The sequence below is a fragment of the Eschrichtius robustus genome, chromosome 3 (genome assembly GCF_028021215.1).
Source record: "Eschrichtius robustus isolate mEscRob2 chromosome 3, mEscRob2.pri, whole genome shotgun sequence".
NCBI classification, from domain to species: domain Eukaryota; kingdom Metazoa; phylum Chordata; class Mammalia; order Artiodactyla; family Eschrichtiidae; genus Eschrichtius; species Eschrichtius robustus.
Genome location: NC_090826.1, coordinates 108146034 through 108171495, shown reverse-complemented (window position 1 = coordinate 108171495; position 25462 = coordinate 108146034). Strand labels below are relative to the sequence as shown.

Genomic DNA, 25462 nt, shown 5'->3' with positions numbered 1-25462 from the left:
AGAGGCGTGAAGTTCCAGAAGGGGCAAGAGGAACCTCAATGAGCAGACTCAGACTTCTTCCCGGCTGCCTCTCCTGGGCAGGCTCAAAAGAAGCTGATTTCGAGGATGGAGCCAAAGAAGAGGCTTCATGGCAGAAAACCCCACGATCTCGACAGGCATGAAAGTCTTAAATCCTAACGTCTAGATGAGCAGGGGGCCAAGCTGAAATCCACCCCTGCGCCCTCATCAGGAGAGTCATCTGCATGAGTTCAGAGGCCAGGAACAGGAGCGACTGTGTACATCTGTGGTTCTCAAATGGGGGCGATTTGGGCTCCCACCCTCATCCCCGGCCCCCTCTGTGACACTAGGCCTTGTCTGGAGACATTTTTTATTGTTAAGACTGGGGGAAGGGGGACGGAGAGTTTCTCCCTGGCATCCAGTCAGCAGAAGCCAGGGGTGTCAGTAAACATGCTTCGGTCCTCAGGCGGAACCCTCCCCCACAAAAATGATCCCGTCCAAAATATCAACACTGCGGAAGTTGAGAAACCTCGGTGTAGATCAATGTCCACACACTTGAGAGAGGAGAAAACACGAATTCCTGACTACTTGGATGTGGGGTCTGAGGAAAACCGTGGCATCAAAGAGAACTCCAAGATCGTTGACCTGGGTATAGAGAAGGATGGAGTTGGCATGGACTAAGGCGGGAAAACTGCAGGTGCAGCAGTTTGTAAGGGGGAAGATCTGTTATCAAACGGCATTCGGGTCCTCTGGCCCATTGCACAGCAAAGTCAATCAACCGACACCAGGCTGTGGTAAGGAAAGTACAGCGTTCATTGCAGGGTGCCCAAGCAAGGAGAACGGGCAGCTAATGCTCAAAAAACCCGAAATCCTGGATGGCTTTCAGGACAGTGTATTTAAAGACAGTGTGAGGGAGAGGTTCTCAGGGTGCGTGATCAGCTCCCACACAATTCTCTGGCTGGTTGATGGTGAGGTAACAAGGTGAAGTTTCAGGAAGCAACATCATTAATCTTCTGGCTCTAACTGGTCTGGGGTCTATGTGCTTGTGGTCAGCAGTTTCCATCTGGTGGGGAATCTGGTTTCTCTAAAAACAACTTGGCAATGTGCATCAAACAGTGTTATCTATGTCCTTCAGGGAGGAACTACAGGTCCTGTGACTCTGCTATATGACTGATACATTGTGAAAATTCTTACCAGTTCTCCTGCCCGACTGCTGTTCTTTGTCTCTGCATGTTCTCATTCCTCTAATCATTAAGTCTTGGGTCAGACTTTTTGCAACTCAGGGAAAGCTCAGGAGACTGAAGTTTTTCTTTCCGGAGAGCTGGGGACACGACGGGATGGGTTAACCGACAAAGCCCATCTGGGGATTGCTCGGCTTTAGATCCGGAATCCAATTTAGCGCCTTGGAGCCTGGCTTACAAGGGTTTTCCATCCAAGCCATCTCCGTTGCTGCATCCGCCTGAGTCCTTTTGGACAGTGGAGTTGCCGGCTCTTGGTGCCTGGCCCCTTCTCACCCCCGGCACACTCCCTCCCGCCTCCTCCCGGCCACTGGGCCCCTCGCACGCTCCCCGGGCTCCGGTGACCTTCTCTCCACACGCGGCGACCTCACAAAGACTCGTCACAAGGCTAGTTCTCAAGGCTAGGTGCAGCCGGGATGAGGCAACTCGCTCGGGACGTGCGGACCCGGCAGGCCCCGTGGGCGTTCGGGCTCCTTTTTTAGAGGAAGCACGGAGGGAACGGCCTTAGCTAAGGCTTTCTGGAAAGACGGGTGACCCCTTCGGAAGGCTCAAGGCCTTCCAGCGCAAAGGGAAAAGGTCACTGTTGTCAGAAGCAAGAAGAAAAGCCAACCACCAGCAGCTCCCTGGTGGTCCAGTGGCTAGGATTCGGTGCTTTCACCGCCGCGCCCCGGGTTCGACTCCCGGTCAGGGAAACCTTTTGGGCAGCTTTCCATCCCCTGAATTGTGTGCTGGGGTGCTCCCCGCACCGAGGAAAACCAGAGTGGCCGATTGTCAGGGCACCTAGGTCGTGCTTATCTCCAGGGCAGCCCTACCCCACCCGCACATCGCCACATCCCCTCATCTCCACCGCACAAGTGGCTTTCGAGGGCTTCCGAGCATCTTGCTCAGGTTTACACAGCCCTGCAGAGGTTCAACTCCCTGTGCGGTTCAAACCCATGCCCGTTGCCACCCGGGGCGCAGGTCACGTTGAGCTCTGAATAACCGAGAGAGGCCAAGCCGAGTCTTGGTGTTAGTATCAATAGATGCCTTGGATGAAATGCTTATTAGGCGCTCGGCAGAGGTGCCTGGAGGCGATATCCACGAGGGTTGAGAGGAAGGTGAGCGCTGGGTCGGATCCTCGAGGGTTGTTCCCCTTGTAGATTAAGCGGTGAAGGGAGTTAACATTAGTTAACTGACCCAACAAAGGCAGCAGGTGAAGTATGCGCAGAATGGAAAATTGTTACACTGCTGCCGTAAGCAGAAGGTAGGAGTAAAAATCAACACCGCTACGTCAAAACGATGCTACCCACCACAATCAAGTCCCACAGTTTCTACAATGGCTGTTGCATTTAAACCCTGCATGCTCTCCCAGGCCCTGGGCGCGTTTTCCCTTTTCCCTTGGCCGCTCACTCCGAAGACCTGTTGGGATAAATGTTGCGTCCACTGTGCGGCAACAGGAGAGAGAGCGAGAGCCGTGGCAGGTGTTGCGGACGGAGCCTCAGAGGCAGCAGGTGGCGTGTGTAGATGATGAGACAGCGCAGTGGCTGCGGGTCGGTGGGTGGGGCGCCGCTGCTGAAAGGCGTTCAGTCTTGTGAGCCGGGCCGCGGGATCTCCTGTGTGTTGGGCAGGCGGGAGTGGGCGATCGGTGGCTTTTCGGAGATCGGTCTGGAAGACAGCGAGGGGAGGGCAGGGTGTTGACCGTGCCTGCGGGGTGTATGCTCATAGTTACCGGGCACGGGAGAGACTGTGGTCACGAACGTAGTTTTCCCAGGACGAGGCTCGTCTACTGCACTCAGGACGTGCTGATGTAGGGATTTGTGCTAATGAGAGGTTGCGTTCGTGCTCTCCCCTGATACCCCTCGGTTCATGACAGACGACGTCTGTTCCGTGGTGTCTCGCTGCGCTGCGCTCCGCTCCCTGGGCGCAGGGCGAGAGGCGCACCCCCAGCCAGCGCTCCACAGCTTGGGAAATCGGGTCTGCACCCGCACCTTCCCGGCTTTCCTGTTTCGTGACCAAAGTGAATGGATGGGTCCTGCTTCTTGAGCCACGCCTCCTGTCTGTTCACAAGTGCAAGACGTGCCTTCTCCTCCAGCCCGCTGCCGGCCACGCGCGTGTGTGTGCGCGCGCCGGGCCCCCGCCCACTGGGCACCGCTCTAGTCTGGGCAGTTCCCGCAGGCTGGCCGGCAGGCATCTGCAGGAGAAAGGCCACGCGGCCGCGGTGTTGCGAAAGCGTGGGAACGTCGCCCGAAGGCCTCGCGCTCCACAGTCTCTTGGGGGCCAGATCGGAAGGTGGCACCCCTTCCAGGAACAAGGAGGCCCGAGGCCTGCCTTCGCAAGGAGGCTCCCGGAGCCGGCGCGCAGTATCCTTGCCTGGGCTAGCCAGCCCTTCTGGCCTTCCACCCGGCCTCGCCTTCCGCCTTCTCCTCTTCCACCCCAGCTATGTTCCTGCGGAGAGTTAGCGCTCCCTCCACCCGCCCTTCGGCGCCCCCCGCCCCCCCTGCCCCCCTCCCCGCCCTCAGAAATGATCTAGCTGCCTCTCCGGTGCTTACGGCGGGAGTTGGATCAGTGTTTTCCTGCAACGGGAGGAGAGAGAACCTGCGGCGGCAGGAGGCAACCCGTTCCCTTGCTGGTTCTCTGGGCTCAGCCCATCGAGGGGCCTAGCTCAGGGGCCTGGGTCTCGCGCGGCCCGGGGAGCCGGCCAAGTTGGCGTCTCTCCCACTGCTCCTCAAGGAACAGCAGGAATATCCTGTGGAGTCCACTCTTACCCTGAAGAGGCACCCGGGAACTCATCCAACAGAAGGCCGGACGCTGCGCAATGGACCACTTCGGAGCAACGCTTCCGTCGGTCTGTCCTTCCCTCCTAGGGCTTTGGGGAGCGGAGAAATCATCTAGGACGACGCGCTCTTCAGCGTCCTGTCTGAGACAAAAGAGGGAAGGATGGTGTCTTCCAAGAAGGCAGCAGCGCCGAAGCCTGTGGTCGCAGAGAGGCTTGTGGAGCACGTGCGCCCTCTCTCGACCAGGGTTATCCAGCTGATGCGGAAAACTCACCTGGCTGAGGCCTCCTCCTCCCCCTCCTCCCCCTCCTCCCCCTCCTTCCCTCCTCCGCCTCCTTACCCTCCTCCGCCTCCTCCCCGTTCGCCTTCCCCTCCTCCTCCCCCCTTCCTCTTCCCCCCCTTCCTCTTCCCCTCTTCCTCTTCCCCTCTTCCTCTTCCCCCCTTCCTCTTCCCCCCCTTCCTCTTCCCCCCTCTTTGTTTTCTTATTCTGGGGTTCCTTGAGTGCCTACCTTCCTTTGTGCCAGGGGACCTCTCACCTCCGCCGCAGGTTACACATTTCCTTGGGTAGTTCTGAATTTCAAATAAAGAATTGTGTGTAAGAGTGCCACGAATGCTCAGTAATGGTGACCTCTTATTTTTATCAGTAACATCATCTGAATCATCAGGATGGTCTCTTTTCTAACAAGTGCGTTTTCATTGTCGGAATATATTAATATACATTTAAACCTTACATACTTGTTGAATAATAAATTGGTTCTGCCATTTTATTATGAAAAACAGCGTGTGGAGAATATTCTTACACATATATCCTTGGCAATTCTGTAGGACAGAGACTGTTCTTTTATACACTCTGTAGCCAGTCTGTTGATGTTAAATACCTTTTACAAAACTTTGCCAGGAATCAAACCCCCGGGGGCAAATTGCCATAGCTCGTTGCCATCTCAGTTCAAGGGCTCTGGACAACTGGCACAATATCCCAGATTAGCTGAAAAGGAGATTTTTCCACCCAGTGCTCTCTTCTCTTCTCTTTGTTTTCTTCTGTTCTTAGGTCACAGCCTCCCAATAAAATGGTTGGCAGCACCACTGTTGCTTGGGGAATGTTAATGCTTCCATTGTTCACATCCTGGTCTATCCAATATTGTGCTTGCAGTCATGGCAGAAGAGATCTGCCATGGGTCCCACTGTGGCCCTCTTCTGGCCGTGCCTTCTTCCATCAGGCAAAGATTATATGGAACCAAGGAGACGTTCCCACAATGTGCAAAGAATCCCAGAATCCCTTGCCCAAGTGTCTTTTAGTTCATGTGTAGAATTTTTGGATCTTTCTTTTTGGCATTGTCAAACTGAAGGCAAAAGTCACTTGTTTTTTTTTGTTTATTTGTTTTTTTACTTTTGTACTCAGACCTAGAGCTTGTGGACAGTGCAGTGTCAAGAGGCTGCTTTTAGGGAGAGCTAGTGGATGCAGCATGGACGTGTTGGAGGTGCAGAACAAAACCTGGTTCCAGCAGGCCAGTAGGCAAGCAGTGGTGGAGGGTCTCACCATGCTTCCTTTCTCTGGTGTGTCACTCCAAGAAGTCCAGGAATTCTAAATTCATCCTTGATGATTACAAAGGTATAGTTTTCAAAGTAAGAGAATACAATCTGCTTCAATTTCAATGAAGAGGGCTTTTTGTTGTTGTTTGTTTGCTTGTTTGTTTTTTAAAGCTTCATCAGTCATTTTAAAAAGCATAGACTCAAGATAGATGGCAAGCTTGCCACTAACATTGGCAGGTGCCAGTGCAAAAGAAAGGAAAAGAGGCCTCAAAACTGCTTACACTCTGAGGTGAATTGCCAAGATAGCTTATTTCATCTTCTGTTTGGGCACAAGGAACACAGAAGCCAAGTTTTAATCCCAGGCTAACTTGAGAAGTCTTATAGGAGGTCCTCCCTACATTAAGCTGGGACCCCAAAGTCTTAAGCCTTCAGGGGTAAGGGTCATCCGATCTAGTCCTGCCCCTTCAAATCCCAGGGCTCTTTGGACCAGGCAGCCTTGGTGCCACAAACAGTATAAAGAATAAGATAATTTTTAAAGTTCATGAGAAATCGTGGCCACGGACTCGACCTCTAGCGGATTTAGCCTTGAGTACTAGTAGCCTGGGTAGTCTGGGAAACCATAAGACATCAACTTGGTGTGTTGTTTCCCAGCTGCTAACGAACCCCAGGAGCCTATCAGAGGAGACTATATTCAGAGGAAAATATATTCATCCTAGGGCTGTAGAGGTATCCAAAAATAACATTTCAAGAGAAGCAATTAGTATCTAGAATTCAGTTTTAACACATAAGAATGAAATCTCATGCATCTGGAATTTTAACAACACTTCTATCAATCTTTGTGATGAAATGAAATTTATATTTTAAAGCAGGTTGAGAAAATTTAAGCATAAAACTCTGTCTCTCTGTCCTCTTGGGCTTCCTCTCTCCCCACTTTCATGTGAAAAGTGCATCTGCATTATACAATAACCAGACCCCCTCAGAGGTGTAAATGTCCCATTGACTGTAGAGATCATCCTCCCCCCCACCGCCATTTCTTCTGACAGTAGCAATGTAACTTCTTAAAAGATTAGCATTCTTTCCCAACTTCGTAAGTGGTCAAGTGACTTCCTGCTTGCTTTGTACATGCTTACCTGGACTATGTATCTTTGGTGAACTTTATGTAAAATGTCAGTATGTCATTTGGATGTATGACCTTTCGTCTCAGAAATGTACATGACTGTGCCTTCGACTTCTAACAGGCAGAACAGTTCTCAGAGCTTCTGAGAGTCTCTCTCCCAGGTTATAATCCTCAGTTTGGCTTGAATAAAATTCTCTTTTTTCTTCTTAACTTGATTGTTAATAGAATTTTTGTCGACACTTGTATCAAAGCAGACATGAAAATGAAAATTAGAAAATATTCTGAATCAAACAAAATGGAAAATACTATGTATACACACAAGGTGCAGCTAAACCGGTCTTTAGAGGACAATACACAGATTTCAATGTAAATTATGAAAATCAGAACTGATCGCTAGTGAGCTAAATCTCCATTTCAAAAAGTTACAAAAAAGAATAACAACAACAACAACAGAAGCAGATAAGTGCAGAAATTATGTAGAAAACCAGGAACTTAAGAATTAGAAATAAATTTACAGAAGCAAAAAAGTAAGTGGTCGCCTCTTTGAAAAGACTACTAAAACTGATAAAACTGTTAAGAGGCAAGAAGGCCTCCCACACGTGTGCTTCTGAACACATGTGCAAGAAGGTTCACTGAAGCACTGCATGTACTTATAAAAACATGTAAACTACCCAATGGTCCTCTGAGGGGAAAGGATACATAAACTCTGGTTTATTCTTTCCATGGACTGTTCTACAGCTATTAAGATGAATGAACTAGTTCTATCTATCAATATGGATAAAACTGAAAAACAAAGTTGAAGGAAAAAAAATCAAGTGACAAAAGATGACAGTATGATGGTGTTCATATAAATTCTTAAAACAAAAAAAAGATGGATATATTATATATGTCTTTAATCACTTATTGTCATATACCAAAACATGTAAAGAAATGTCACACCAGCATCAGGAGGATGGTTATTTCTAGAAGGGAAATGGGAGAATGGGGCAAAGTGCTTAAGGAGGTGGGGAGAAGTTCAGCAACATCTGAAATATTTTTAGTTCTTATGAAAATTCTAAACAGAACATGGCAAAAGGATAACATCATTTAAAATTAGGTGAGGGATGCATATTTATTTTTGGTACGTTTCGTATTTTTGAAATTTAAAAAATTTTTACAAATATTTTAAAGAAATAATAGCCCAGAGTGGGAGGTGAGTGTGGGACTGACATAGGAGAGTGTTTTCTTAAATACACCCAGTGCCTTTTCTTAGGCATTGCATGGCTCTTAAATGTCAGCAGAGGTCTCCAAAATCCTTGAGAGCTAAAAATATTATCTCAAACCCCAATTTCACAGCTTGTGGAAATTCTAAATAAAAAGAAATATACATAGATTTTAAAAAAAAGAGGAAAGAAGGAAGCCATTACTACTGAACTCGTAGACATAAGGAAATGATGAGTGAATATCATAAACACATATATGACAACCGATTAAAAATTTAGCGGAAGTGAACATATTCCAGTAATGAGTTTAGGGAAATAAAATGGATTAGTCCTACAGGCATTACATTTTTTAAATCAGAATTTTTAAATCTTCCTTCAAAGAAAGCTCCAGGACCAAAAACATGTTCATTAGAAGAAATGACTCCAAAGCATACATATTCTAAAAGAATTAAAAGATGGCACATTTCTCCAACACTTTTTATGCGTTTATGTTGAAACCAACACCCCCCCCCACAAAGGCAATGTGAAAAATATAAATTACAGACCTGTTTTATTGCTGCAATTAAAAAAAAATACTGAATCCAGCAATACATATTTTAATTGTGAAAAATTGGTCTTATCCTGGGAAAACAGTTGATTATCATTAGAAAATAAATATCTAACTCACCACATTAACAACGTAGAGGAGGGAAATCATAATCACTAAAACAGAAGAGGTATTTGAAAAAATTCACCATTGATTTACCATTAAAAAAAAACCCATTAGCATAATAGGCTAGAAGAGAACAGCCCTAATCTGCTAAGGATAGCTTCCAAAACAAAAACAAACAAGAAAGCTTCAGCAAACATTATAGTGGATAATAAACTCCTGGCTCCCACCCCCACCCCCTTACCAATCAGGAACCCTCAGGAATCAGACAAATAGGGCTCACTCTGACCACATCTTTTCACCATTGTGATGGAGATCTTAGCCAGTGAGGAAAGGCAAGAAAAAGAAAAGGTATAATAAGTGAAAATGAAAAATGACTACTATAATTATTTACATGGATGAAAGATGAACTACTAGAATTATTAAGAGAATTGAGTTTATTTGGTATATACAAATATTTTAAAATCAGACTAAATTGGAGGATTCAATTGGATGAAATTGAGGATTCAAGAAACAAAGGTATTAAAAACATTTTAAATGTTCAACAATTATACCACACAGTTCAATCACATGCACTGGGGAGGGGACGGGGGAATGAAAGGTGACTCCTACCTCTACCGTGACCAAAATGATTTCAACACGAAATGAAACCTAAAATGATTTTAGGTGGTATTATATAGCAGGGTATTTCCATGATCTCAGGGGTAAGCAAGGATTTTTAAAATAAGATAAAAAGACCAGTTCTTCAGTATGGAGGTTCCTTAAAAAACTAAAAATAGAATTACATATGATCCAGCAATCCCACTACTGGGCATATACCCAGAGAAAACCATAATTCAAAAAGACACATGCACCCCAGTGTTCACTGCAGCTCTATCTACAATAGCCAGGTCATGGAAGCAACCTAAATGTCCATCGACAGATGAACGGATAAAGAAGATGTGGTGCATATATACAACGGAATATTACTCAGCCATAAAAAGGAACGACATTGGGTCATATGTAGAGACGTGGGTGGATCTAGACACTGTCATACAGAGTGAAGTAAGTCAGAAAGAGAAAAACAAATATCGTATATTAACGCATATATGTGGAACCTAGAAAAATGGTACAGATGAACCGGTTTGCAGGGCAGAGATAGAGACACAGATGTAGAGAACAAACGTATGGACACCAAGGGGGGAAAGTGGCGGGGGTGGGGTGGTGGTGTGATGAATTGGGCGATTGGGATTGACATACATACACTAATATGTATAATGGATAACTAATAAGAATATATCATAAAATGTAGAAAAAAAAAGACCACTTCTTAACGAAGACAGATCAATTGGACTACATCAAGCATCTCTGTTCATCAAACCACAGACTAAAGCGTAAAAAAGACAAGTCACAACTTGAGCGAATGTCCTTGCAGTCAGCATAATCAACTGGTACTGAAGATATTTAATAAATTCTTACAAAACAAGAAGAAAAAGACCTGTAGGAAAATCACCAAGGTCTTGTGGGTGTGAGGGAGAACCTACAAGAGAAAATCCAAATGGTTAACAAATATGTAAGGGTGCTCAAATTCATAACCTATAAGGGATATTAGAAGTGAAATCCCAATGAGGGAACATTACAGATGGCAAAGGAGAAAGAGGAGAGGGAGGGGGAAGAGGGAGAGGGAGGGGGAAGAGGGAAAGGGAGGGGAAAGGGAAGGAGAAGGAGAAGGAGAGGGGAAGGGAAGAGGGGGATACGGAGGGGAGGAAGTGGGGCAGGAGAAGGAGGATGAGTAGGAGGTGGAGGACACTTGCAGGTAGAAAGGTACGAACTGGCCAATGAGGTGGTTGCTGCCATATGCTACTCCCTCACAGCCCCAGGGCTCTGCAAAGCACCCATTTAGACGCGTCCTTAATGTCTTCCGCTCAGGACTGCCTTCGGCTGTTAATTCTCAGGCTGTTAATTCTCATCTTCGTACTCCTTGTGGCCAGAACCACGACGTCATCGGACTTTCGTGTACAGCAGGCAAAAACCAAGGAGTGCAAAGTCTGGGCCGGAAAAGGGACCAACTGCACTGGCCGGGAATCGAACCCGGGTCTCCCGCATGGGAGGCGAGAATTCTACCACTGAACCACCAGTGCCTCTCCCTGTGCAAGACTCTGACGGCTCTCCAGAAAGAATCTCCACAGCGACCGAGGGCCCCGCAGCGGCGAAACAAAGAGGTTCCAAAATAGGCCTACACCGTTGTCTTTGAAAGACAGAGCTCACAGACTGACAGGCACTCGGAGCAGAGCCTTGTGAAAAAGGCCTACAAGCAGGCAACAGCATGAAGTGGGAACATTCAAATGAAAATATCAAAATATCGGCTTCGTCAGCTCACACCACAACTCTGAAAAAGGCTCTTTCTAACCGTACAACAGACCCCTGCCGAAAAAACATCGGAATTTCATCCAGATCCCTTTTTTATGACCCTATACCTGCAACTGTCGACCTCAAACTCTTACCCTAGAGAGTCTGAGAAAATAATCCAACTTGCTAGGATAGGCAAGTGAAATTCTCATCCAGGCAAGAAATAAGAAACAGAAGCAGAATTAGACTGGAATTAGAAGAAGGAAAGGGCCAGAATCAAAAGAGAGATAACGAAGAAACACACCGTTTTTTTGTACAAGAATAGTGAGTCATTCTTGTAACCATTATAACAATAGTATGTGTCTGCTTTTTAAGGTGTTCAAAGCATTTGGAAGGATATGTGATATATCATAATTATTAAAAGATTAATTACTATTGTTTGCAACCAATGTTTGATTATATGGGAGAATCTAATCTCCCAAATGGGACTCCGTGTTGTGCTGAGTTTTAGCATTTGTGATTCTGAGATGCATGTGGGGCATAGGCTTTGGTGTTTTGTTTATATAAGGAGCAGACTAATTTTTAGCATAGTGTCGAGGTTAACATATTGGTCCTCTGATGAAATTGAAATACAGAGAGAATTCTTTCCAAATTTTCCATGGGGAAATTACACTGGAGAAAGGAATCTGGAGGGGCGCTCCGCCATATGTTGGGACTTAGGAATCATTATGACTTTCTGAAAGATAGGAGCTGCAGACGTGCAGTCATGCTCCTCTTGCTGAGAAGCCAAGCTAGGTGGAGGCTGAGTCATAAACTTGAACTCAACAAGGAAAACGACCATCCCCTTGACCTTGAAGAGCTTTGGCTCTATCTGCCCTCTGCCCAACACCCAAGACAAATGCCAGCTCTGGCCAACATGCTTTCATTTACCACCTACATCAACCAGATCTACATGTATTCCCACACCCCTTTCTAAACTACAAACCTGCACTTTAAACTCACAACTCCTAAATCACAAATCAATGCCCCCTATGCGTCTCAGAGTCACAAATGCTAAAACTCAACATACCAGTGAGTTCCCTGTCAGCATCACACACCACCCTCTGCCTCGACAGGTTTGGGGGGCCCCAAGCGATGGGGGGACAAAGAGAATGGCTGCATCGTCAGTGAGGAAATGAAGCCCACGGTATTTTGATGTGAAAGCCACAGCTTGATGGTATTGCCTGACGTAAGCGTCCTCTGCAAACCTTTGCTGTGGGTGTTTTTTTGTTTGTTTGTTTTTCCAGTTTGTTCTGCATGTCTACCAAAGAATCCTGTTGTTTTCAGAACTCTTTTCAAAGTTCTTCCCGAGCCTCTTCCAGAGGAGTCCTAGTTGAGCAGTACAGGTGGAAACGTTGGTGGTTCAATGGTAGAATTCTCACCTCCCATGCGGGAGAACCGGGTTTGATTCTAGGCCAATGCTTTCTTTTCTTCGGTTGCCTCTCCCCTTTTCCATGGGCAATATCCTTGGCACAGACAGGTTGTTCCTTGTCCTGAATTTTACCAAGACCGGCAAACTCAGGCGTAGCAAGGTCAGAGGCCTCACTCCCCAACTTCCTTCATCTCTGCACGAATTCCTCCCCACAAACGTCCCCCTCCCTGGGCCCCTGAGGCCTCTCCCGTCACAGCTACAGTCCTTCAGTGACCTTCATTTCTTCATCCCCACTCCACGTGCGATGTAGCCCAAGGATAGGATAGGAGAAAGGATAACAGTAACAATGGTTTCAGTTTCAAGTATTCCAAACCGCAGAGATCCAGCAGACACACTTGGGGCTTCAAAAACATGCTCTCTTCACGGTATTGGAGGGCTGCAAAAAAAAAAAAAAAAAAAAAAATCCTGTTGAGGGCAATTTGTGTCGTTCTTAGTCTCCAATAGAGGGGGCGGCGGTAAAGGGAGGAAAATGGCAAATGTGCCAATTTAGTTAATTCCCTAGAAGACTTTAAGAAATTGCCCTCAACAGGATATGTTTTTGGTTTTGTTTCTTTGCTTGTTTGTATGTTTTGCAGCCCTCCGGCGGAGGTGAGAGGTCCCGTGGCACAAAGGAAGGTAGGCACTCAAGGAACCCCAGGATAGAAAACAAACAGGGGGGAAGAGGAAGGGGGGAGGAGGAGGGGAAGGCGAAGGAGGGGCGGGCGGAGCAGGGGGAGGAGGCGGAGGAGGGGGAGGAGGAGGAGGAGGAGGGGGAGGAGGGGGAGGAGGAGGCCTCAGCCAGGTGAGTTTTGCTTAGCAGCTGGATAACCCTGGTCGAGAGAGGGCGCTCTTGCTTCACAAGCCTCTCTGCGACCACAGGCTTAGGCTCTGCTGCCCTCTTGGAAGACACCCTCCTTCCTTCTTTTGTCTCAGACAGGACGCTGAAGAGCGCGTCGTCCTAGATGATTTCTCCGCTCCCCAAAGCCCTAGGAGGGAAGGACAGACCGACGGAAGCGTTGCTCCGAAGTGGTCCATTGCGCAGCGTCCGGCCTTCTGTTAGATGAGTTCCCGGGTGCCTCTTCAGGGTAAGAGTGGACCCCACAGGATATTCCTGCTGTTCCTTGAGGAGCAGTGGGAGAGACGCCAACTTGGCCGGCTCCCCGGGCCGCGCGAGACCCAGGCCCCTGAGCTAGGCCCCTCGATGGGCTGAGCCCAGAGAACCAGCAAGGGAACGGGTTGCCTCCTGCCGCCGCAGGTTCTCTCTCCTCCCGTTGCAGGAAAACACTGATCCAACTCCCGCCGTAAGCACCGGAGAGGCAGCTAGATCATTTCTGAGGGCGGGGAGGGGGGCAGGGGGGGCGGGGGGCGCCGAAGGGCGGGTGGAGGGAGCGCTAACTCTCCGCAGGAACATAGCTGGGGTGGAAGAGGAGAAGGCGGAAGGCGAGGCCGGGTGGAAGGCCAGAAGGGCTGGCTAGCCCAGGCAAGGATACTGCGCGCCGGCTCCGGGAGCCTCCTTGCGAAGGCAGGCCTCGGGCCTCCTTGTTCCTGGAAGGGGTGCCACCTTCCGATCTGGCCCCCAAGAGACTGTGGAGCGCGAGGCCTTCGGGCGACGTTCCCACGCTTTCGCAACACCGCGGCCGCGTGGCCTTTCTCCTGCAGATGCCTGCCGGCCAGCCTGCGGGAACTGCCCAGACTAGAGCGGTGCCCAGTGGGCGGGGGCCCGGCGCGCGCACACACACGCGCGTGGCCGGCAGCGGGCTGGAGGAGAAGGCACGTCTTGCACTTGTGAACAGACAGGAGGCGTGGCTCAAGAAGCAGGACCCATCCATTCACTTTGGTCACGAAACAGGAAAGCCGGGAAGGTGCGGGTGCAGACCCGATTTCCCAAGCTGTGGAGCGCTGGCTGGGGGTGCGCCTCTCGCCCTGCGCCCAGGGAGCGGAGCGCAGCGCAGCGAGACACCACGGAACAGACGTCGTCTGTCATGAACCGAGGGGTATCAGGGGAGAGCACGAACGCAACCTCTCATTAGCACAAATCCCTACATCAGCACGTCCTGAGTGCAGTAGACGAGCCTCGTCCTGGGAAAACTACGTTCGTGACCACAGTCTCTCCCGTGCCCGGTAACTATGAGCATACACCCCGCAGGCACGGTCAACACCCTGCCCTCCCCTCGCTGTCTTCCAGACCGATCTCCGAAAAGCCACCGATCGCCCACTCCCGCCTGCCCAACACACAGGAGATCCCGCGGCCCGGCTCACAAGACTGAACGCCTTTCAGCAGCGGCGCCCCACCCACCGACCCGCAGCCACTGCGCTGTCTCATCATCTACACACGCCACCTGCTGCCTCTGAGGCTCCGTCCGCAACACCTGCCACGGCTCTCGCTCTCTCTCCTGTTGCCGCACAGTGGACGCAACATTTATCCCAACAGGTCTTCGGAGTGAGCGGCCAAGGGAAAAGGGAAAACGCGCCCAGGGCCTGGGAGAGCATGCAGGGTTTAAATGCAACAGCCATTGTAGAAACTGTGGGACTTGATTGTGGTGGGTAGCATCGTTTTGACGTAGCGGTGTTGATTTTTACTCCTACCTTCTGCTTACGGCAGCAGTGTAACAATTTTCCATTCTGCGCATACTTCACCTGCTGCCTTTGTTGGGTCAGTTAACTAATGTTAACTCCCTTCACCGCTTAATCTACAAGGGGAACAACCCTCGAGGATCCGACCCAGCGCTCACCTTCCTCTCAACCCTCGTGGATATCGCCTCCAGGCACCTCTGCCGAGCGCCTAATAAGCATTTCATCCAAGGCATCTATTGATACTAACACCAAGACTCGGCTTGGCCTCTCTCGGTTATTCAGAGCTCAACGTGACCTGCGCCCCGGGTGGCAACGGGCATGGGTTTGAACCGCACAGGGAGTTGAACCTCTGCAGGGCTGTGTAAACCTGAGCAAGATGCTCGGAAGCCCTCGAAAGCCACTTGTGCGGTGGAGATGAGGGGATGTGGCGATGTGCGGGTGGGGTAGGGCTGCCCTGGAGATAAGCACGACCTAGGTGCCCTGACAATCGGCCACTCTGGTTTTCCTCGGTGCGGGGAGCACCCCAGCACACAATTCAGGGGATGGAAAGCTGCCCAAAAGGTTTCCCTGACCGGGAGTCGAACCCGGGGCGCGGCGGTGAAAGCACCGAATCCTAGCCACTGGACCACCAGGGAGCTGCTGGTGGTTGGCTTTTCTTCTTGCTTCTGACAACAGTGACCTTTTCCCTTTGCGCTGGAAGGCCTTGAGCCTTCCGAAGGGGTCACCCGTCTTTCCAGAAAGCCTTAGCTAAGGCCGTTCCCTCCGTGCTTCCTCTAAAAAAGGAGCCCGAACGCCCACGGGGCCTGCCGGGTCCGCACGTCCCGAGCGAGTTGCCTCATCCCGGCTGCACCTAGCCTTGAGAACTAGCCTTGTGACGAGTCTTTGTGAGGTCGCCGCGTGTGGAGAGAAGGTCACCGGAGCCCGGGGAGCGTGCGAGGGGCCCAGTGGCCGGGAGGAGGCGGGAGGGAGTGTGCCGGGGGTGAGAAGGGGCCAGGCACCAAGAGCCGGCAACTCCACTGTCCAAAAGGACTCAGGCGGATGCAGCAACGGAGATGGCTTGGATGGAAAACCCTTGTAAGCCAGGCTCCAAGGCGCTAAATTGGATTCCGGATCTAAAGCCGAGCAATCCCCAGATGGGCTTTGTCGGTTAACCCATCCCGTCGTGTCCCCAGCTCTCCGGAAAGAAAAACTTCAGTCTCCTGAGCTTTCCCTGAGTTGCAAAAAGTCTGACCCAAGACTTAATGATTAGAGGAATGAGAACATGCAGAGACAAAGAACAGCAGTCGGGCAGGAGAACTGGTAAGAATTTTCACAATGTATCAGTCATATAGCAGAGTCACAGGACCTGTAGTTCCTCCCTGAAGGACATAGATAACACTGTTTGATGCACATTGCCAAGTTGTTTTTAGAGAAACCAGATTCCCCACCAGATGGAAACTGCTGACCACAAGCACATAGACCCCAGACCAGTTAGAGCCAGAAGATTAATGATGTTGCTTCCTGAAACTTCACCTTGTTACCTCACCATCAACCAGCCAGAGAATTGTGTGGGAGCTGATCACGCACCCTGAGAACCTCTCCCTCACACTGTCTTTAAATACACTGTCCTGAAAGCCATCCAGGATTTCGGGTTTTTTGAGCATTAGCTGCCCGTTCTCCTTGCTTGGGCACCCTGCAATGAACGCTGTACTTTCCTTACCACAGCCTGGTGTCGGTTGATTGACTTTGCTGTGCAATGGGCCAGAGGACCCGAATGCCGTTTGATAACAGATCTTCCCCCTTACAAACTGCTGCACCTGCAGTTTTCCCGCCTTAGTCCATGCCAACTCCATCCTTCTCTATACCCAGGTCAACGATCTTGGAGTTCTCTTTGATGCCACGGTTTTCCTCAGACCCCACATCCAAGTAGTCAGGAATTCGTGTTTTCTCCTCTCTCAAGTGTGTGGACATTGATCTACACCGAGGTTTCTCAACTTCCGCAGTGTTGATATTTTGGACGGGATCATTTTTGTGGGGGAGGGTTCCGCCTGAGGACCGAAGCATGTTTACTGACACCCCTGGCTTCTGCTGACTGGATGCCAGGGAGAAACTCTCCGTCCCCCTTCCCCCAGTCTTAACAATAAAAAATGTCTCCAGACAAGGCCTAGTGTCACAGAGGGGGCCGGGGATGAGGGTGGGAGCCCAAATCGCCCCCATTTGAGAACCACAGATGTACACAGTCGCTCCTGTTCCTGGCCTCTGAACTCATGCAGATGACTCTCCTGATGAGGGCGCAGGGGTGGATTTCAGCTTGGCCCCCTGCTCATCTAGACGTTAGGATTTAAGACTTTCATGCCTGTCGAGATCGTGGGGTTTTCTGCCATGAAGCCTCTTCTTTGGCTCCATCCTCGAAATCAGCTTCTTTTGAGCCTGCCCAGGAGAGGCAGCCGGGAAGAAGTCTGAGTCTGCTCATTGAGGTTCCTCTTGCCCCTTCTGGAACTTCACGCCTCTTTGGGTTCAGCCGGCAGAGAAACTTTAGGGGCCGCTTTATTCCAGCTGCCCCACGCATCGCCGAGGAGGAGGTGCACGGGGGAAGAATAGGTTTTGACTGTGACGCCTGCCGCCTGGGGCCCGCACCTCCACCACTGCTAGTGCAGCCTTCTGGGCTCCCCGCGGTCCCACCAGCTGGGGGGTCAGTATTGGGCCCGCCTGAGCTCCGGAGACGCCCAAGCCAGCAGGGACACCTAGGGGGAACCAGAGGGCCACTTCAGTCCTGTCCACAAGGGACGCTCAAAAGGGTCCTGACTGAGAGAGAAAGGCAGTGAATCCTCTCTCATTGGGCAGACAGAAGAGACATGAAAGGGAAAGTGAAGAAAAATCTTATGAGGTTTCAGGGTCTGGAGTTACCATGAAGTTGACCGCCTCTGGAACCGCGTCCTCCCCCTGGCTGGCGAAGGCGAGTGGAGTCCCCTTGTCCCGTCCAGTCCAAGTAGACACAGCAGACAACGATGGCCAGGGTACCAGTGAGTAGGCAGTCCCCAATCTTCCCACTTGGGAGTACTTGAACTTCCCTAGCCACGAAATCCGTGCATTTCCAGGGTGCAACTAACTGAGTTCTTTTTCTCAACTGCTTGAGAAAAGGAGGAAAGGATTTGAGGAAAGGATCGATCGATCGCGTGTGAACCATATATGAAAACCACTGCAGTAAGGAAAGCAACCATTGTTGAGACTGTCTCATTTCTCTCTCACCCACCCCCTTAAAATTAATTGCACTTTCCCAGGTAGAGTCCCCAGGTTGGACCCATTTTACTTTTAATGCACAGTTGGTGGCACCTAAGAGGAGTCTAGCAGGTTCACAGATGAATATTTGAAGTATGGTAGTCACTTTTGTTTAAGCATGCATTCCAAAAAGCCATGAACGTATCAAGCTCACTTGTGCCTTATCTACAAAGATGGGAAAGGAGAAGTACATATAAACGAATGGAAAACGTCATAAAATAGCCTTAAGTGTCTGCTCTTTCCAACGAAGTCCTTCCCTGGATATGCTCATCAATGTCTTCTCTTTCTCCAAAATCTGACACCCAGGGCCAAACCCTAAGATCGCTTTTCAGGCTGCAGCCTATTATTTCCCTCTCTGTATCTCTGCTTCTTCCTCATTTTCTTTTATTCACACAAAACAAAACATGATAGAGCTCTCCCTCAGCCTCCAGTTTTCAACAACGCACCCGCACTCAGCGAACAATTTTGCAAATTAGGTACGCTCCATGGGACTCGCTCTGTCTAGAAAGAAGAGGAAATGTTAAGCAGCACAAAGCTTTGTACTTTCCACGGTTAGGAATTACTAAAGGAAACTTTCTCTAAGACCAAAGGCCTGAAAAGTGAGCTAACTTCCCACCTCCCCCTCACCCCCCTCCCGCCCTCGCCCCTGCCCCTGCATCCGAAAATCCCGACTGTTTTGAGTCTTGTAGATCTTTCTGGCATGGTTCAGCCGCCCTGCAGGCAACTGGGTGTTTGTTCTCCCCAGAGGGTACAATAGAAGCTCTTTGGCCACAAGGGGGCAGCCAGTACATGGGAGGGAGGGCCTGTGTCCCACAAGAAAATGAGAAAAATGATGTGATGGCATGTGTATCTTGACCTGGGGGATGGTTACCTGAGTTATTACACGTTGCAAAATGTATCGCTCTGTGTGGAATAGAACGGTATGAGGAGACTTGCACCACCTGACCTTAAGAGTTACTATGACCGCCCCCCCCAACATAGACCAGCAGTGTGCAAGTGGCATCAGGGTACACAACTAGAAAATGGACTGAGTTGAGAGACTTGAAACCGAACCATATCTCAATTAGTGAATGAGTTGTCAAGAAAAGCAGTTCAATGTGGAAAGGAAACAGGTTCCATATTGGGAAGGTGGGGGGGGAGCTGTGTTTCTATCTCACACTACACACAAAAGTCAATCTGAAGTACATCATAGACCAAGACGTAAAAGCTAAAGGTATAAGGCATTTGAGGATACTTCGTGATTTGGTGGCAGGCAAAGATTTACTAACCAGGACCCAAAGAATGTATAAAACAAAGACAAATGATAAATTAGAGTTCATCAACGTTAGCTGTATCTTCTCATCCAAGGAGGCCACTAAAATGGAAAAGCAAGCTAGAGACAGGGAGAAAATATTCACAACACATAGCTGACAACCCTCACTGCCTGTTGTTATAATGTATAATGAGCTCCTCCAACACAGTAACAAGTTTTTCAAAGATCAAAAAACCCACTTTTTTTCAGATGGCTTTAAAAATATGAACAGATACTTCAAAAGGAACATATGCACGTGGCCAGAAAAGCATACAAGCAGTGCTCAATATTTTTAGCTGTCAGAGAAATGGACATTAAAACCACGTTGAGATACCACTACTCCTCGTAGCGTGGCTAAAATTATAAGGAGAGGAAACACAAACAATCTTGGCAAAGATGTGGAATCACCACAAGTGTCATATTGTTGGTGGTAACATATAATGGTACAACTGCTTTGGAAAAGGCTTTGGTGGTTTTTATGAAGTGGAGCATATGCTACTCTTTGGTACCAGCTATTCTTCACCGAGAGAAATGAAAACCTACGTCCAAAAAATCTCTTGTGGAAACACTGTTCAAAGCAGCTTTATTCACAATAGCCAATACTGGATACAGCTCAAATGCTCATTTTCGAGTGAATGATAAACAGACTGTGCTATGTTACTGCCATGGAATACAACTCAGCAATGAAAGAGGAATGACATCTGCTTTACTCAACAATGGATAGTCAGAGACATTGTGCAAAGAGGAAGAGGTGTGCAGACAAGAGTGTGTACACTATGATCCCATTTCCATGACATTCTAGAAGAGGCAAAGGTAAAGTGGAGTCTGGGCAGTGATTGTTAACAAATAAAACAGAGGACAATGGCAATGATTTTAATGATTCTGCGTGACTGACTGAGTAGTCACTAAGTCCAGGCACGTGGGACAACAGTATGATGTGGTGTTCCCTTGTTAGTCCAATCTGGTAGATGAAAATGTCGAGGCACCGTCAAAGTTCAGATATAGCAGAAGTTAAACCACTGGTGATCACCGAAACAGTAATTAGTGAAGGTTTACCCTGCACAAAAAGGTTTACCGTTCAGGAACTGGGAGCACTCCAACGGAATATGGAAGGAGGCTCAGAGGTGGTACACTGTTAGAAAGCAACTTATATCGTGAGGGGGCGGTGGCTGTTTTGTCCTTCGCAGTGATTGGTTGTAACATTAGAGTTTTCCTTGTGATAGGGAATTGGTTAAAAGTGGTTACCTCCCATCAATTTTGGCGAACAGTTTTAGGCTTTGTTTATGATTTTCAGAGGCATAAACAAGAAGTGGCCCAAGGTAAATTTCACTTGTTTTGCAAAATAAGCTAAATGAGCTCTTCTTTGTATGACTAAACGGGTTTGTCTGCTCAGGGAGTTTTCAAGTGTGATCTCCACTTGTGTTTGATTTTTAACAGTTCCCCGCTTTTGGTCATGCTCTCAGTCTAACGGTACTCTCGGGTACCAGCATTGATGTAGTCAGGCAGAAGAATCACACATATTCGCTGTCTCCACTAGCTGGGTCGTCAGGGCGGAGGGTGCTGTAGTAACCGTTATCATCATTTCTGCGGTGACTGTTAAGGTCTTCCAGTTGTCCACTCCTGATGGATACCATTTGTCTTGTGAGTGGCTGCCGACAGGCATTTAAAATCCTTGAGAGTATAGAAAGGCACTAGAGAGGTTACTTCGGTGACTCTAAAGGGAACAATAGCCAAGGATTGAAAAAGTCCTCGGAGCAGAGATTCCCGGGAGCCAAGATTAAACCAGCAAAACAGGTCTAGGGAGGGGGAGTCACCAATCTGATAAAGTTTTTTACCTGGTCTTTAAGATCCTGCAGCTTTTGAGTAACACAGAAACAACATTTTTCACCAGTTACAGCACAGGAGGCTCCTTGCCGGGCTTCCCTGTTTTGGAGCAGGACCGAAGAGAAACCGCTGCCCTGGGTTTCCTTCTGCTCAGACACGAGGTGAGTGCCCTGTGTGGGGTTTCCTTCCCTTCTCCTGACCTCCTGCCGCCAGGTGGCCTGGGGAAAGCAGTGCTCTCCGGCCCCCAGGCCCGTGCAAGTTTCAAGACAAAGTAAAAGGGGAGCCGCCGTGCCACGTGAGACAGGGGAGGGTGCCGTGACTCGGATTCGAACCGAGGTTGCTGCGGCCACAACGCAGAGTACTAACCACTATACGATCACGGCGCGCCACGAACCCCGCAGCGAGAAAAGCTCTTGCTCTTACGATGTTGACGTAAAATCATTCCAATTACTGCGCTGTGCCTGGGCAACTGTAGGTATTCATATTTTTCTCTCATCCCCTCCCTCCGTTTTCCACTGCCTTCCTCTCAATTCTGGTACATGATGATCAAACGAAACCAAACCAAAACCCAATTCTCATCTCCCTTAATCCAGCACGTGCCTCTCCACAGGCCTCTTGGGAAGTCAAGTTGTCCTCGTGCCCACCTCGCCGGCTTCTTACCCGCCTCTTCGCGTTTGCCCCTTTGGACCAACCCTCCCCAGCCCCTCCCGGTTCCGGCTCGCGCCCCACCGACCGAGGCCGAGCAGAGGGCGGGCAGCGCCCGCGGAGCGAACGGGGAGCCGCCACGGAGCCAAACCCGGCGTTCAGCTTCCCTCGGGGGCCCCCCGTCTCAGGCCCGGGGGCGTCTCCGGGGCGCTGGCATCTGCGGCGGGGACGCTCGGCTGCCCTTCTGCCTTCGGAATCGCCCGACGCACAGCTTTTCCACGGAACGAACGCGCTGCGTCGACTCCACCTCTGCGGTTGTCCGAGGCTTTGGAGCCGTCGCCACTGTCCCGCGAAAGGCGAGTGACTCCGCCTGGCGCGGAAGCGGTGTTTGATTGCCACGGGGATGAGAGGGGGACGGCGTTCGTGTGTCTCTGTGGCGCAATCGGTTAGCGCGTTCGGCTGTTAACCGAAAGGTTGGTGGTTCGAGCCCACCCAGGGACGCCTTTCTTCCGCCTCTTTTACAAAGCAAAGGCTTCGTGGTTCTTTCTGCTCTGCACACCCTCTCCCGTAAAGGCCGAAAAAGGCTCCTCCAGTACTACCCTCCTGTCCCCCGTGTCGTGTTCACCACACGAGGACATAAGGTGCGATCGGAAGAGGTCGCCTGGAAATCATCGAAAGAGGAGGGCTGGCATCCTTACTTTCTGAATTCCTTTTCACGATGGACTTTCTTCCATCCGTTGTTTGCACGTAGTAGTATTTATTTAACCCTTTCCATATACTTTTGAAATTAAGTTGGTTCTACGATTTCACGGTTACAAATAATGCTGCAGTCATCCTTGTACAGGTATCTTTAGCCACTTGTACAAGTTCTTCTTAGAGGGAAGAGTCCTGGAGAAGCAGTTGCTCGATCACATAGTGCTTACATGGTTCGTATATGATTCCAGTTTCGCTCCTTTGCTGGCTTATGAGGTATCACTCTTTCTTATTTTAGCGACTGCTTGAGGCTTTATAACAGACTTCTGTAACTTACCACAGTCTGCCTTCAAGCGATGCCACACCTCTTCGCATTCCTTCCCTGCCGGCCGTTATGCTATTGTCACCATGCATCTTACTTTGCATGTGTCCTAAACCCCACAATCCACCGTTATTACTTTAGAAAAACCGGTCCCATGTTTCTAAAGAGACTTAAATAATAAGAAACATCTTAGGTATTTTCCCAGGCAGATACCTTTTCTGTTGTCCTTCGCCCCTTTGTGTACTTCCAGAATTCCATCTGGTGTCAGTGGACTCCTTTAACATTCCTTATAGTGTGGGTCAGCGGGTGATGAATTCTTCCAGCATTTGTATGTCTGTAGATGTCATTATTCACTTCCATTTTTGAAAGACATTTCTTGGGGAGGAGGCATAGAATTCCACGTTCTTTAAAGATGTTGCTCCACTGTCTTCTCACTGCTTCTGATGAGAAATCTGAAATAATCTTTATTTTTGTTTTGTGTATGTACTGTGTCTTTTCCCTCACTGCTTTGGAGATATTGTTCTATTTCAATGGAGTAATGCGCAGTTTAATTATGATGTGGCTAAGTGTGCTTTGCTTCCTGTTTCTTGTACTCATACTGTTCATTTGGCTCTTTGGAAATTTTTCTGCCAGTGTTTCTGCAAGAATTGTTCCTTCTCTTCTGGTCTTTTCAGGGACTCCGAATTACTCATATATTGGGCCTTTTAAACATACCTCACCACCCAGTGGTGCTATGTTCATTAAAATGCTTTTTGGCTGTAGTTTCATTTTGGATACTGTCAGTCGTTCATGGCTTTACGTTCCCTGATCCTTCTTTTTTCTTTCTTTCTTTTTTTAAAATTCCCCCTGCAATGTCTAACCTACTATTAACGCCATCTGGTGAATTACATAATATGAGATGTTATCATTTCCATGTCTAAAGTTTGATTCTGGCCATTTGTATGTGTTCTACATTTCTACTTAACTCTTGGGACATATGCAACACAGTCATAATAACTGTCTTAAAGTCCTCTCTGCTAATTTTAACATCATGTCAGTTGTGGTTCAGTTTTGATTGATTAGTCTCCTCCTTACACCTCATGTTTTCTTGCCTCGTTGTATGCCTGGCGTTCTTTGATTGCATGCCAGACATTGTCAAAGTTTCCCTTCTTGGGCACTGGCTATTTTGGTATTCCTCTAAATCTTCCTGAGTTTTCTTCTGGGGTACAGTTAAGCAACTTGTAAACAATTGGATCCCTTTGGATCTTGCTTTCATGGTTTTTGGGGTCCGTTTTACACTTCTTCAGGTGACATGATGGCTGCGTTCACCACCATCCCCTAACGATTCCCACAACTCCTCCTAACCTGTGAAACTTTGACCACTCTGCAGTCTATAAAAATATGTGGCAGCATTATACCAAGTTGGACAGTGTTTTGTTTTTCCTGTCTTAATTAGACATTCTCCAGGCAAAGATTATACATCAATTAACTCAACTTCATATCAGCCAGAGAACTTAAAGAGAACAATAGATCTTAAAATGGCAACTCGAACCGAATCCTAATAGAGAAATGCATGTTAGAATCATATATTGGGTGACGCCTAAAACAGTTTACCCCCAAATTGTAACTGACATAATTAAGTCGCTATGATTTTACAGAATTCTGAGAAGTAATCTTTATTTAAAAGATATTCTAGGGCACGTGTATTTTCCTGGAACACATAATTTTAAATTTTATGAACTTCAATAGCTATTGGAATTAAAGTTTGCTTATTGGCTCAGTAAAACCAGAAGAGGAAATTTAGGCCGTTCAGTGTCATGAGCATTTTGAAGAGAAAATAAATCCAAGACGTGTACACGCTAGAATACTGTGCCAGCAATACTTTCCACATCATTAGAAAATCCGGAAGACAACATAAAGTAGTGTTTAGACAGAAGTTCTTAGACTCTTGTGATGCATGCAAAATTGTCTGGTTATCAGGAGAGTCGGCTTTCAGGCAGCAACTGAACTCGGGCCATGTATCTTGGGGATGGAAAATGCAGCTGCGCAGGTCCCTACTCCTCACTCCGCTCGCCCCCTTTTCATGTTTTAAATGGGAATGTAAATTTTAGGAAAATGCCAGCGCAGTCGAGTGTGTCTCCGCGTGGTTTCGAACCGGGGCCCCTTTGCGTGTTAGGCGAACGTGACAACCACTACACTACGGAAACGATGCTGAAAGCCGTCAGCTATATCCATGAAAACCGTAGGTCCTGCCACCAGTATCGTGGTCACCAACGTTTTAAAGTGAACAATAAACCGGGAAGCACCAGCGACACCTCAAGCGAGAAGATTGTGACTCCTGAGAGGCTCTCGCTTAACTTCGGGATCCCGCATCCGACGCAGTTTCTCCAGTTCCACAACTAAGCACCCGAGGGCAGGAGTCGCCCCCGCTGACTCCCCAGCTCCTGGAATCTCCACTGGTTCTTTAAAATAGATTCTCTACCGTTGGTGAAAAAGACTGATCCTGTCATCTATTTTCTGAACAGTTAAAACATATCACTTTAAGTTCCTACCTGATAACTTCAATATCTCAATCATCTGTTGAGTCAACTTCCACGTTTCCTTGCTTCTGT

General features: G+C 48.5%; 3 non-coding genes across 3 annotated transcripts; 1 reads left to right on the top strand and 2 right to left on the bottom strand.

Annotated features, from left to right (window-relative positions):
* Positions 1-10535: 10535 nt before the first annotated feature.
* TRNAG-CCC (transfer RNA glycine (anticodon CCC)) lies at positions 10536-10606 on the bottom strand. Its single transcript has one exon. It is a non-coding gene; the product is annotated as a tRNA-Gly (tRNA).
* Positions 10607-21522: 10916 nt separating this feature from the next.
* On the bottom strand, positions 21523-21594 carry TRNAH-GUG (transfer RNA histidin (anticodon GUG)). Its single transcript has one exon. It is a non-coding gene; the product is annotated as a tRNA-His (tRNA).
* A 689-nt stretch (positions 21595-22283) lies between these two features.
* Positions 22284-22357, top strand: TRNAN-GUU (transfer RNA asparagine (anticodon GUU)). The gene has a single exon. It is a non-coding gene; the product is annotated as a tRNA-Asn (tRNA).
* Positions 22358-25462: the final 3105 nt, after the last annotated feature.